The sequence below is a fragment of the Canis aureus genome, chromosome 7 (assembly GCF_053574225.1).
Source record: "Canis aureus isolate CA01 chromosome 7, VMU_Caureus_v.1.0, whole genome shotgun sequence".
Lineage (NCBI taxonomy): Eukaryota > Metazoa > Chordata > Mammalia > Carnivora > Canidae > Canis > Canis aureus.
The window spans coordinates 36335440-36348401 of NC_135617.1; positions in this window are offsets into that span (position 1 = coordinate 36335440).

Here is a 12962-nt window from a genome sequence, read left to right on the forward strand (position 1 = left end):
CCATTCTCTGATTCCAAGGGGACTGTTCCATTTGCCAACATTTCCCCACTAACAGGAAAAGAAAAGCAAGTTTAGAACACACAATTTTGTCTTCAAGGAGGTTACCTGGAAATTGGATACATCACTTCTGCTTACAACTCATTGGACGACTCTAAGTTACATGATCACAATCACACCTGGCAATTAAGCTATAAAACAACACTCTAGCTGAGCAACCATGTGACCATTGTGGGCTTTCTATCACTAAATGGAAGGAGAAGAGAATAAATACAGTACAATTAGCGAAAAGAATATGAATGTCTTCTTCCTCACTTTAGTGAGAATGTTTCTAGTGTATATCATTAAGTATCATGCTGGTTATTGTGTTGAAATATACTTTAACAAGTTAATAAGGTATCAATTTATTTCTATTTTATTAAAGTTCTTTTATCGGAAACATATATTGAATTTTATTTAATTTTTCCACATGTATAGAGCTGATGTATTTTTCTTTTTCATCCACTGATATAATGAATTTCATTAATTTATATATTTGTAATATTGAAGCCTTGCTTGTCTTTAGGATATGACTCTCACTAGGGACATCCTTTCGTAAAGGATAAAAAACTCAAAATAATTTGAATACCATTTTCTTCAAAAGCAAAATGTAGGTTAAGTAGTCCTGATTTTTTAGGGCACAGGTTTAAAAGATCCTTTGGGATTGAGAGACTTAAATTAAGCAGGAAGCACAGTCTGAAATGTCTTCAAAGATTGGATGAATGACACAAATGGAGAAAGAGAAAGTAAAGTGGTCTTAATGAGGACAGAATAAGTGTCAGGCCAGGGTAAAGGGATAGCTAATAGTTCCAGCCATGACGACTGCTATGAGGCATTTCTGTGATGCCAAGTTGTCCTTTTTTTCCCAAGCAAATCCAAATTCCCTATTTTTATATAAAATTTCACAATTTGTAAATATTGATAACAAATTTAGCATCACACACATACACATAGGCCAAAGAAAACAGTAACAGAATGGATCGGGCTGCCATTGGTTACCTCTGGTTTAGAAAATATTTACCCCAGGGGCACCTGGGTGGCTCAGTTGGTTAAGCGTCTGCCTTCAGCTCAGGTCATGATCCCAGATTCCTGGGATGCAGCCCCAGATAGGGACTCCTGCTCAGTAAGGAGCCTGCCTCTCTCCCTGCTCATGCTCTCTTTCTCAAATAAATAAATACTTTAAAAAAAAATAAAAATAAATAAAATAAATAAAAAATATTTATCCCAGCTCAGGGGGAAGTTGACTAGGAAAAGGCAATTGAATGGTTTAGGGCACATAAGGCAGCAGATACAAGGACCAGAACTAATGGAGATCTTCTAAGCTGGGCTGTCCCCTTGACTGTCTATATGCACTGACAGTATGGTGCCTAGTCAGGCCCTAGGGCACAAGGGTCCCATAACTAGGGTGATGTTGAGACTTGCCTTTCCCCAGGGAACTGGGGCTCTAGAGTACAGTAAAGCCCAAGCGGAGGGCCCACTATACAGCCCTCCTGCTCCACTCTCACCTCAAAAAAGTAATTAAACCACTTCATGGACAGTGAGTGGCACTTTGCCCAACTTTAATCAACTTCCCCCTCACATTGGGGCATTTTTCATGGAGCACAGCCCAGGAAGAAAGGAAACTATTTCAGATGACACTACTTCCTTGGACTATAGGGAAGCTTCAAGCATGGGAAACTTTTTATTTATTGCTCCAAAAGTAGGATAACTGAAATATAAGTCTGCAAGGTTAGTGCCCTACAGGCTTTCCTATCACCATGCATCATCTAGGCCCACCAGCATGTCAGACTAGGCCTGCCATAGTCCTTGCTACTACTCAAGCCCACTGTCCGCCCTCTTTACTTTGCATTTTATACCTCAGCAACACAAAATTGTTCATAGTTCCCCCAAATACATAATTCTATTTCATGCCTGTATATGGCCCATACCTCCCACATGTCTTTTCCTATCCCACTTCTTTGCTTCCTGTTAATTATTTAGGCTCCACTTTGGATATCAGCTCTCCCAGGGGTTTTTTTCTGGAGCACCATCTCCTATCATCCCAAAGCCACACCCAGGCTTTAATTCTCTCATCGCATAATAAACCCTGCCTGCCTTCATCATAATTCTATTTTGCTTTCAATTTATCTGTTAATATGTATGTCTTGCATCAAGGGCAAGAATAGAGTTTGGGTTTGTTGGCGGTTTTGGTGGGTTTTTTCTTTTCATCTTTATATGCCCAATTTCTAGAATTGCATCTGTCACAGAACAGACATTCAACTGAACTGATCTGAACTATACTAAACCTCCTCTCTGGCCTCATCAGGAAATTAAAGCTATTGGCCTAAGCTTTAGAAGATTTCTGGGGTTGCTTCCAATTCTAAAGTGATTTAAGACATTCACTCCACAGATTTACAAATGATTTATGCTATTGTTTAAGCTGATATGAGACCATTCCAGACCTTTCCAACTCAATCAGACCACACCTTACACCAATTAGAGCATATTTTTTATCAGTAATTTACAGTAATTTCTCTAACTCAAAATGACCAAGTGATTTCTCCTGGCCTCTTTGCACAAATCTTTCCTGGACTTCAAGATGCTGCGATCAGCATTCAGTGTCTTCATCCTGCTTACTTCCTTTTTTAATGTCTCTCATGTCTCTCCCTATTTTTAATTATGCTACTAGTGTCCATACAAAATCCCTCAAATTTTCTCATTAATATCTGCCTCTAGGACTAACATAGTCTAGTTTACAACTCATATACCTCTAGAGAAATTTTTTTTTCAGATATCCCACCTTCAAATCCTCCTTCATTCAGTTTTCTTGATATGTCATAAAATAGTTCTAATACAAAGTTATTCTTCTTTGCTTTAGACCCACTGATCCTAAAGTATTCTACAACCTATGGGCAGGCAGTGGAATTCAACAAGCTTTTATCAAGCCCATTGTAGTCAAATAGTTGTAGTAGACCAGTAGATGATTTTTGAGATGGGATTACAAAAAGTTTGAATTTTTACTAAAGTATAAACAGGATATGAACAAATTATCCTAAAACAAGGTAATACATGATAAATATCTTAGGAGGTTAAAGCAAAATTCTGTAGGAATCTGAGAAGATAGTTCTTTTCTTGTAAGGTGACCAAAGAATGCTTAGTAAATGACTCAATACTGGGGCTGTCCCTGGAAAGTCAATGGGTTTGTGGTAGGTTTTGATAGGATGAAAGAGAAAGACATAGATAAAAGGATGACATGAGTAAAGAAAGGCTTGGAGACCAAAAAATGTATTAAATAACTGAGCTGCTTGTTTTATTGGATCATGGGGAAGCATCTGAGCTTCAGGTGAACAAATCTGGTTACAGAGGGATCATAGAGAGACTGATGGTCCAATCAAGAAAACTTAGTTTGGGATCCCTGGGTGGCGCAGCGGTTTGGCGCCTGCCTTTGGCCCAGGGCGCGATCCTGGAGACCTGGGATCGAATCCCACGTCAGGCTCCCGGTGCATGGAGCCTGCTTCTCTCTCTGCCTGTGTCTCTGCCCGCCCCCCGCCTCTCTCTCTCTGACTATCATGAATAAATAAATAAAATCTTTAAAAAAAATAAAATAAATAAAGACAGTGCTCACCTCAGCTTTTTAAAAAAAAAAAGTTTATTCAAGAAATGAGATATAGAAGACTAATGAATTTTGTGGACTGATAAAAGGACTAGAGCTATCATGCCTTACAAGCTAAATAAGTCAGTCAAAATTTCACTTATATGTGGAATTTAAGTAACAAAACAAATGAGCAAAAGGGAAAAAAGAGAGAGAAAAAGGCAAACCAAGAAAGACTCTTAACTATAGAGAACAAACTGATGGTTACCCAAGGGGTGGAGGTGGAGGAATGCATGAAGGGGATTAAGTAGTGCACTGGGTGTTGTATGGAATTGTTGAATCACTATATTGTACATATGAAACTAAGATTTATCACACAAAGAGCGTGAAGCAAAGACTTTAGACTTTCTGAAGAAAGACTTCAGAGTCTGAAGCAAAGGACTTTGACTTTCAGTGTGAGGCTGAGGAGAGGTACAGTCTACCCTGTAGTTACATGACTAATGTATCCTTCTCTTTGGACATGAAATGCATAGTGTGCATTTTTCCAAAATTAAAGAAGTGATAATACCAGCACTTTTCTCATCTGGTGGTAGTAAGAATGTAAGGAAATTGGAAATAAAGTACTTAGCACAATAACTGCACATAATAAAACAGTAATGTTAACTATTATTAATAGTAAATTATTTTAAAAGATTGTATTTTAAAGATAATTTTTGTTGTTATATGCAGTGAATTTTAACTACTACTCAGTTTTTTTGTTAACCAGAACAATTACCTGAAATCTCTCTCCATGACAAAGCATATAAATGATCGAGTAACTGCTATATGATGATTTTTAAGAAATACATACTCGGTCATTCAGGTGACCAAAATGTATTTCTCAGATATATTTGGTCTTCATCCACAGTTCCTGAAGCCAGGTGAAATGAGTGTCTTGTTATTAATAATGGTGACTTTGGGACCCCACTCAAGAGCAAGAATAGCTGCCAGGAGGACCAACTATATGATTAGAGGGTTCAAACTTTCAGTACCCTTCTCACTAAGGGTTAAATCAGCCAATGGTCAATGACTTAGTCAATCATGACTAGATAGTGAAACTTCCACAAAAATCCAAGAGTATAGGTTTTTTTATCCTCTTTATCCAGAAAGCTTCCACACTTGGGGAACCAGGACACTTCCACATGTTACCGAGCCAGGCCCCAAGTTCCCACAGGAACCTTGCCCTATGTAACTCTCCATCTGGCTGTTGATTCTTATTCTATCTTTTCATAAACTGACAAATTTAAGTGTCTCCCTGAGTTCTGTGGGCCACTCTAGCAGATTAATTGAACCTAAGGAGGAGGTCATTGGAACCTCCAGTGTTCAAATGGTGGGTCAGAAACACAGGTAATAGCCTAGGATTTGCAACTGGCATCTAAGGTAGGGATTGGGGGGACAGTCTTATATGACTGAAATCTTAACCTGTGGCAGCTGATGTTATCCAGATAGACAGTGTCAGAATTGAGTTAATTTCTCAGATACTTTGACAGTGTTCAAGAACTGCTTGGTATTGTAGGGGAACCCCCTCAAACACTGGACTTGAGTCTGGAAATATTAAAGGACTAATGTACCGTAAATGTTAATATATGCATAGAAGCATTCCAGAAGGCATGTACACAAACCTAATGCGCTAAGAGGAATTTTTCTAGGGGCTGAGATTAAAGAATACTCTCACTTTCTATGATAAACATTTCTAAAATGTTTACTTTTTTAACAATGATTAATTTCATAAGAAAAAATAACTGAAAAAATTAAAATATTTTAATGCAAGCAAATGGATGTTTTATTCTCTTTCTTAGTAACAACAACTGTGTGTTCTACATATGTTCAGGACTATGTTATTTTTCAGAATCAAGGTCTCTCAAGTGTGCAGTGCTTTATATAGTTTTGTTAAATCACTCCTCATGCCATTAGATTTAGAAATTACAGCAAAACATGGAAGTTTCTAAGAAATAAGTTTGAGAAATGTTGATGATTTGGCAACTTATCCTATGGAACTTTTACTACCATTTGAATTTTTAAACAACTATTCAATTGTTTATCTGAAAATAAATATTTTCAAATACATAGACTTTTTTCTCAGTTCCAATAAATGAATTGTCTTTTTCCATCTTTCCAAGAATAATCTGCATGCTTTCATCCAAGTGGTTAGTACTAAAAGCTATTTTGACACTGTCTCAACATATAACTATTCTTTCCATTGCACATATATTTATTTTAAAGGAATATTTTGATGTTAAACTTAAAAATCCATGGTTTAACTGTAAGAGTACTCTATTAATAGTTTATAGGTCTTTTATGCAATATGTCATTAGGATATTTGCAAAGGCAGTCCTTAAAGCAGTTTTCCAGTAATTTGATTCCCTCTCTTCCACCATTGTAGCTGAAGAAATCATTTGATGCAGGAAAGAAACTATATTTCTATTAATCTAATTTGTTTGTATATTGCAGGTATCCAGCTAGATATGAAATTCATCTTCTAAAAATTTTAGAATACCAAAAATGATCCACTTAGAAAGAATCTCTTATGCCATTCAGCTCCGGAGATCCATATGAATGCATCCAGGACACACAGCTGGTTAAAGGTAATAAGGGTCTGGGCCAGGACCCCAATCACCTGGCACTCATTTTCATGTTCTTCACTCCACACTGGTTTTCACACCCAGAAATCTTCCCCAATCCCAATTAACCCTAAACTTATTTATTCATATTACATTTCTTATTTAGCCTCTGCAATGTGCAAGACATTTCCTTCGAACAGGAATCTCTTTGAAAAAAAGTTCTACAAGAAAGAGAGAGAAATGGTACAGTTTTTGTTACTGTTTTTGTTATTTTAACACACAAGCCATTTCTGCCTACATTTTCATCATGAAACCTTAGCTGTTATGCTTCTGACATGAAATTTTAAGAGTTTATTGTTATAGTTGCAATAGACTGCAGAAATTTGCATAGCCTTGGAATAAGACATACTTCTCTGTAAACTCAGATGAGGAAGGGATTGAAATGCCCTTTGTTTCAACCGTGGTCTTTCTTCAAGATGTGCCATCCAGAATCTGCTCCCAGAAAACAAGATGATTGTTGGTTTCTATCCACATGCCCTTGATCAAATTAAAGCTAACATTTTGTTGGTTAAGATCATTATTAACTGTGAAGCGGAACCATTACTTCTGGATTGTGGATACTCGAACCAGTTGTGAGACAAGCTGAAGAATTTAATAGTCTGCTTTGGTCATTTGGCTTTTGTTTCATGTTGAATTACTATGTTATATGACTTTTATTTTTTTAAGATTTTATCTATTTATTCATGAGAGACACAGAGAGAGAGAGGCAGAGACACAGGCAGAGGGAGAAGCAGGCTCCATGCAGGGAGCCCAACATGGGACTCGATCCCAGGTCTCCAGGATCATGCCCTGTGCTGAACGCAGCACTAAACCGCCGAGCCAACCAGGCTGTCCTTATGTTATATGACTTTTGATTCAAATTTTTGCAACTGACTCAGAAATCTATAATAATCTTTTAAAATATATTGCTATGCCTATACCATACAATGGAAAAAGTCCTTTCCCCAAAAAATAAAAGCTTTTACAATAGCTAGAGAAAAAACTCTGAAGTGAAATGTTTCCAGAATCTATAGAGATATAAGACAACTTTAGTTATTTTGAATAACGAGTTACAGAAAAATAAACTAGATATTATTTAATTCACTTAACACAAACTTCATCTAGAAAAATGCTTACACTGCTAATTTGATTTAGACTTTTTAAGAAATTCTCTAATTCATGAACAAGCAGCATTACATGAAATAATAATATTGTGAATGAAAATTAATATAATTGGGCTAAATATCTAAATGGCACCAGGAGGGTATTCTTAAATATATATCTAATATTCTACATTAGACATTACTATGGGATACATATTCTTTACTTACTATAACATTATATTAACGTACAACCTTTCAAACTTTAGGAAATTAATAACTTAGGAAGCTAAGTCTTTAAAGTATTCCTCTTACAGAATTGTACTACTGATAAAACAAGTTACTCTTTAAGTTAATTATTTGAGAAGACATACAGATGGCCAACAAGTACATGAAAAGATGTATAACATCACTAATCATCAAGAAAATGAAAATCAAAACTACAAGGAAATACCATCTCACACCTGTAAGAATGGCTAGAATCAAAAGTCACAAAGTAAGTGCTAGCAAGGATGTGGAGAAAAGGGAACTCTTGTGCACTGTTGGTGGGAATATAAATTGGTGTAGCCACTATGGAAAACAGTATGGAGGTTTCCCAAAAAAGTTAAAGGTAGAACTACCATATAATCCAGCAATTCCGCTTCTGGGTATTTGGGAAAAAATGAAGAAAATGAAAACTGTAATTCAAAAAAATGCATGCACCCTTCTATTCATTGCAGCATTATTTACAACAACCAAGATAAGCAAACAACCTAAGTGCCCATTGGTGGATGAATGAATAAAGATGTGGCATATATATACAATAGAATACTATTCAGCCACAAAAAAGAAGAAAATTTTGCCATTTGCCACACATCAATGGACCTTGAGGGCATTACGCTAAGTAATGTCAGACAAAGACAAATACCGTATGATTACACTTATATGTAGAATATTTTAAAAACCCACAAAAACCATATAGATACAGAACAGGCTGGTGGATGCCAGAACTGGGGGGTAGGAGGTGGGCAAATTGAGTGAGAGGGGTTAAGAGTACAAACTTTCAGTTATAAAATAAGTCATGAGGATGCAATATATAGTATGGTGACTATAATTAATAATATTGTATTGCATATTTGAAAGTTACTAAGAGTTAATCTTGGAAGTCCTCATCACAAGAAAAAAATTCATAACTATGTTTGGGGACAGATGTTATCTAGACTTATTGTACTAATCATTTCACAACATATACAAATATCAAATTATTATGTTGTACACCTGAAATAATATATTGTATGTCAATTACACTTCAATTAAAAATTATTTGAAAAGCACTTTTAAAAAAGCCCCCCAAAATTGTTTCTTCCTACATTTATTTAGCTATGACAATTTCTGCATTGGGATACTCTTGACACAGCTTAATTAGATTTATTCTGAAGAATCCTCAGGTATGAAACTTGTCAATGGGTCCTGGCATACATTAAAGTCAGCATTCTTTGGGAGGTATTTTCAAAGAAAAGGAACAATTTCTTTGAGGAATGTCTCTTGGCAAAAAGACTCTCAACTGTTTTATTAATCATATTCAGGAGTTTCACTTCCTTTCCATTTAGAGCAACATATTATATGCTGTTCATGTGGCAAATCTAAATAAAACTGGAGAATATGTGATGGCCAAAAATCCAGTAGTTGTAATTTTCTTAAAAACAACTGAAAAAGAAATGAAGGAAGGGGAAGGAAAGAAACTTCATTCTATATTTAATCTCTGCATTTTCTAATGCTCAGGAAATAAAAATAATATCAAGTCTATCCAATACTTTGATGTATGAAAACAATAATATAATACATGTTATTTGCAACTTGTACAAGTTCAATTGTATATGGTATGCTAACTATAAATACCACATGTTTATACAGTATTCTTCTTTTTCTTTTTTTACAGTATTCTTTTGGAAGTAAAACAGGAAAAGGATAAACAGCCTTTGGTTTTTATTCAGTTGATAATTAAATATAAAGTGACAAATCAGTGGGCTCGACCTAGATGCTGGAGCAGAGACAGGGACTGTGTTGGACCTCTAAATCTTCCAGGCCAAGGGGAGTACGGCCCTAGCAGTGTGCTTTGCCCCCACTGTGAGACAGAAAAGAACGTGTACTATATGCCTATGAGTCCACTGATTGCCTGCATCACGGGCATCTGTTGTCAGTTTTGCAGAGGTATAGTTTTTCTGAAAGTCTGGTGTGGCACATCCACCTCTTTTACAAGGTCCCAAATCCAACTTTATGAAGTACAGATTGAGATTGTCCAGGATATGCATCTGCCTCTTGGTATCAGCAAGAAAATTATGAACAACCAGCTTGTTTTCTCTACAGGGCAGAGATTCTCCATCCTCTTCCATTTCTTTCCTGATAAAGATTCAGTCCATCATCTAAGTCTTGTCTCCTCCTTGAAATTTCCCTAGGTTTTTCTTCTAATGCATAGAAAACCTTTGGGAGATCTGTGGGTGTATGACCCAGTCGTTTGGATTTAAACAAGTACCCCCATCCTTATGATTCAGGGGCCCAAACATATATTTGAGGAATTGCTCCCTAGTAAAATTAAAAGCTTTTGCAGATTTATTATGCAGAATATTGACAAAATCTAATATGTTTTAAAATAGTTACTTCTAGCTGCTTTATTGATAATAGATTTTAGGGGGTCCAGAGTAGAATCAGGAAGGTTAGAATCACTATGGGTTTTTGTTTTGGGGGGGGGGTTGTTTTTGGTTTTTTGCAGTAATCCAGACAACAGACAATTGTGGTTCTCACATTGGTGGTTGCAGTGGAAGGTGAGATGTACTCAAATTCTGATTATTTTTGGTGATAAAGTCAATAGGAATTTCTTAACATAGTGAAAGTGGGGTGATTTTTAAACAACACTTAAATATAATGCCACAGTATTTGCCTGAACAACTAGAAGGATGGAATGCTATTAAATGAGGTGAGGGAAGCTTCCAGTGAAATCAGTTTGGAGGGTAAAAGGAGCAGCCTGTCTTGGGAAATTAAGAGTTTGAGATGACTGTTGAGCATTCAAGTGGAGATATCAAATAGGCAGTCAGATATACAAGTCTGATATATATAGGAGAGTTTTAACCATGGAGAGTTTAGATCTTGAGGATTGTCAGTATACAGATGGCTTTGAAAGCTAAAGTAGATGAGCCAATCCCACCACTTGATTTTTGTCATCTTTCCCTCCTGACCACAAGTATTGATCCCAGGCTACTCTTTAATAAAATTCTGCGTGCTAACGTCCACCTCTGAGCTCACATCCAAATTTAGCTTTCCTTGATTTAGTTAAAACATGTCTAAAATAAGATCTGCCCATATCTTTTGTTTGCTTCTTACCAGTAAAAGACTCAAAATTCTATAATCTTTCATTTTTTTTTTTTTTTAACTTATGATAGTCACAGAGAGAGAGAGGCAGAGACATAGGCAGAGGAAGAAGCAGGCTCCATGCACCGGGAACCTGATGTGGGATTCGATCCCGGGTCTCCAGGATCACGCCCTGGGCCAAAGGCAGGCGCCAAACCGCTGCGCCACCCAGGGATCCCTATAATCTTTCATTTTAATTCTTTCTTCCTTCCTTTCCTTTCCTTTCCTTTCCTTTCCTTTCCTTTCCTTTCCTTTCCTTTCCTTTCCTTTCCTTTCCTAATATTCATTGAAAACCTACAATGTGGGACACCTGGATGGCTCAGTGGTTGAGCGCTTGCCTTCAGCCCAGGACATGATCCCAGAGTCCCAGGATCGAGTCCTGCATCAGGCCCCCTGCATGGAGCCTGCTTCTGTCTCTGCCTATGTCTCTGCCTCTCTCTCTCTCTCTCTCTATCTCTATCTCTGTGTCTCTCATGAATAAATAAATAAAATCTTTAAAAAAAAAAAAAGAAAATCTACAATGTGCTCATTACCTTTCTAGACACTAAAAGACTAAGAGCTTCTTACTAGTAACCAACTAAATGACTGTAAAGTCTTCATATAAACTAAAACTAGAACATGGGTTTAATTGAGGCATCACATTGTGTAGTCTACTAAAGATTCTGATACCACGCATCACTTTACACAACTCATATTTGGCACTCAAATTTTCAGAGAACAGGATTTTCCATAATGTGGGAGATGAACTTTTTATTATCATGAATTTTCAGTGTTTTCCTCCATTCTTGGTGATTACCAATTGCTGCTAGATACTCGTAGAATTAAGGCTATATTTCTTACTTACCATTTTGACTTATTTCATTTTTATTATCTCCAATTCTTTGTTTATTCACTAGCAAATAAAGCCATGCAAAGTAAGTAGCTGATGAATTATTTGCATTGTAGTCAAAAAGACTTGAGAACCATTGGTAAGATACAATTACTGATGGACTAAGAGGCCACCTACCTAGTATAATTTCAGGGGAAATTTATAACCCAACATATCTGCTGTAAATTAGGCACAACATTACATATTTAAAAATGCATTACTTCAAGTAGAAGTATTATATCCCTTTTACACAGAAAAAAAAAAACAACAACAACAAAAAAAGACAAATACTTTGGACTACTGCTTAGAGAAAATAGCTTCATCGTCTTGCATTCCAAAGTAATATCTATCTATGAACAAGGTGGCTGAAAAGGTAAATTTAGAGAGTTTAAGGGAAGAGTTAAATGATAGTTGAACATGTTTACTCCAAAGAAGCTCTTTTGAACCCTAAGGGCAGGTTTTGAGAACCATGTTCAAAGGAGCTACTCTATGGGCCTATGGGATCAGAAAGCTCCATAGAGTCCTGCCTTCCTACTTCCCACGCCCTGTCTCCATGGCTCTCAGCTCTTCAGCATCATTATGTCTTGATCTCCTGACTCTAGATGCCTACATCATGAAATCCCAGAGAAATTGTTAAGAATTCCAGGTTCATACCCCTAAATTTAAGATTGGAACTCAGTCTCCCACTTAGTCTAGAGAAGGAAATCAGAGAGTCAATGTGAGACAAGAGTAGGGACAGCTTGGTGAGGAGCCAAACTGGAGTAAACCACACAAGCAAAATGAAAGAATGAGCTATTGGTGCAACAAGGTGGCAAGAAGCCAGGATAATGGTACAGCAAAAGGATGAAAAGAACAAGAGAATACAGGCAGGTATAAAAGTCTCTGAGACCACAGGGACAAATTTTCCTAAGGGAATGTGTAAGGGATTGATCATTTTCCACCTTTGAAACAAAAATGTTTTTGGGTGTGACTTTGAACACACCAAGAACAAAGGTGAACTTCTTACACTTGTGGTTTTCTCTTTTTTTTTTTCCAAATGCTAAGAGATGCTAAGTTTAATTAAAAAAACAACAACAAAGTATTATCTTTGAAATATTTAATTAAAAACAGAAATCCCAAAGATAGGGAATACCAAAAAGACTGCTGGTGGGTTCTATTTAAAGTCTGTGGGACTTACAGTTTATGAGTTCAGTATTTGTCAACATCAATTTTAACTGAAGACCTGTTTGATGGTGCTCTTGAAAAGTTGTAGCCACTGAAAGAGAGTGCCTCAGTAACACCCACATCTGCTCCTGGTCCAATGTGGAACACTCTTTACACACACCAAATGCCTGACATCTTTAGGAAACCTGTTTCTTCATAGA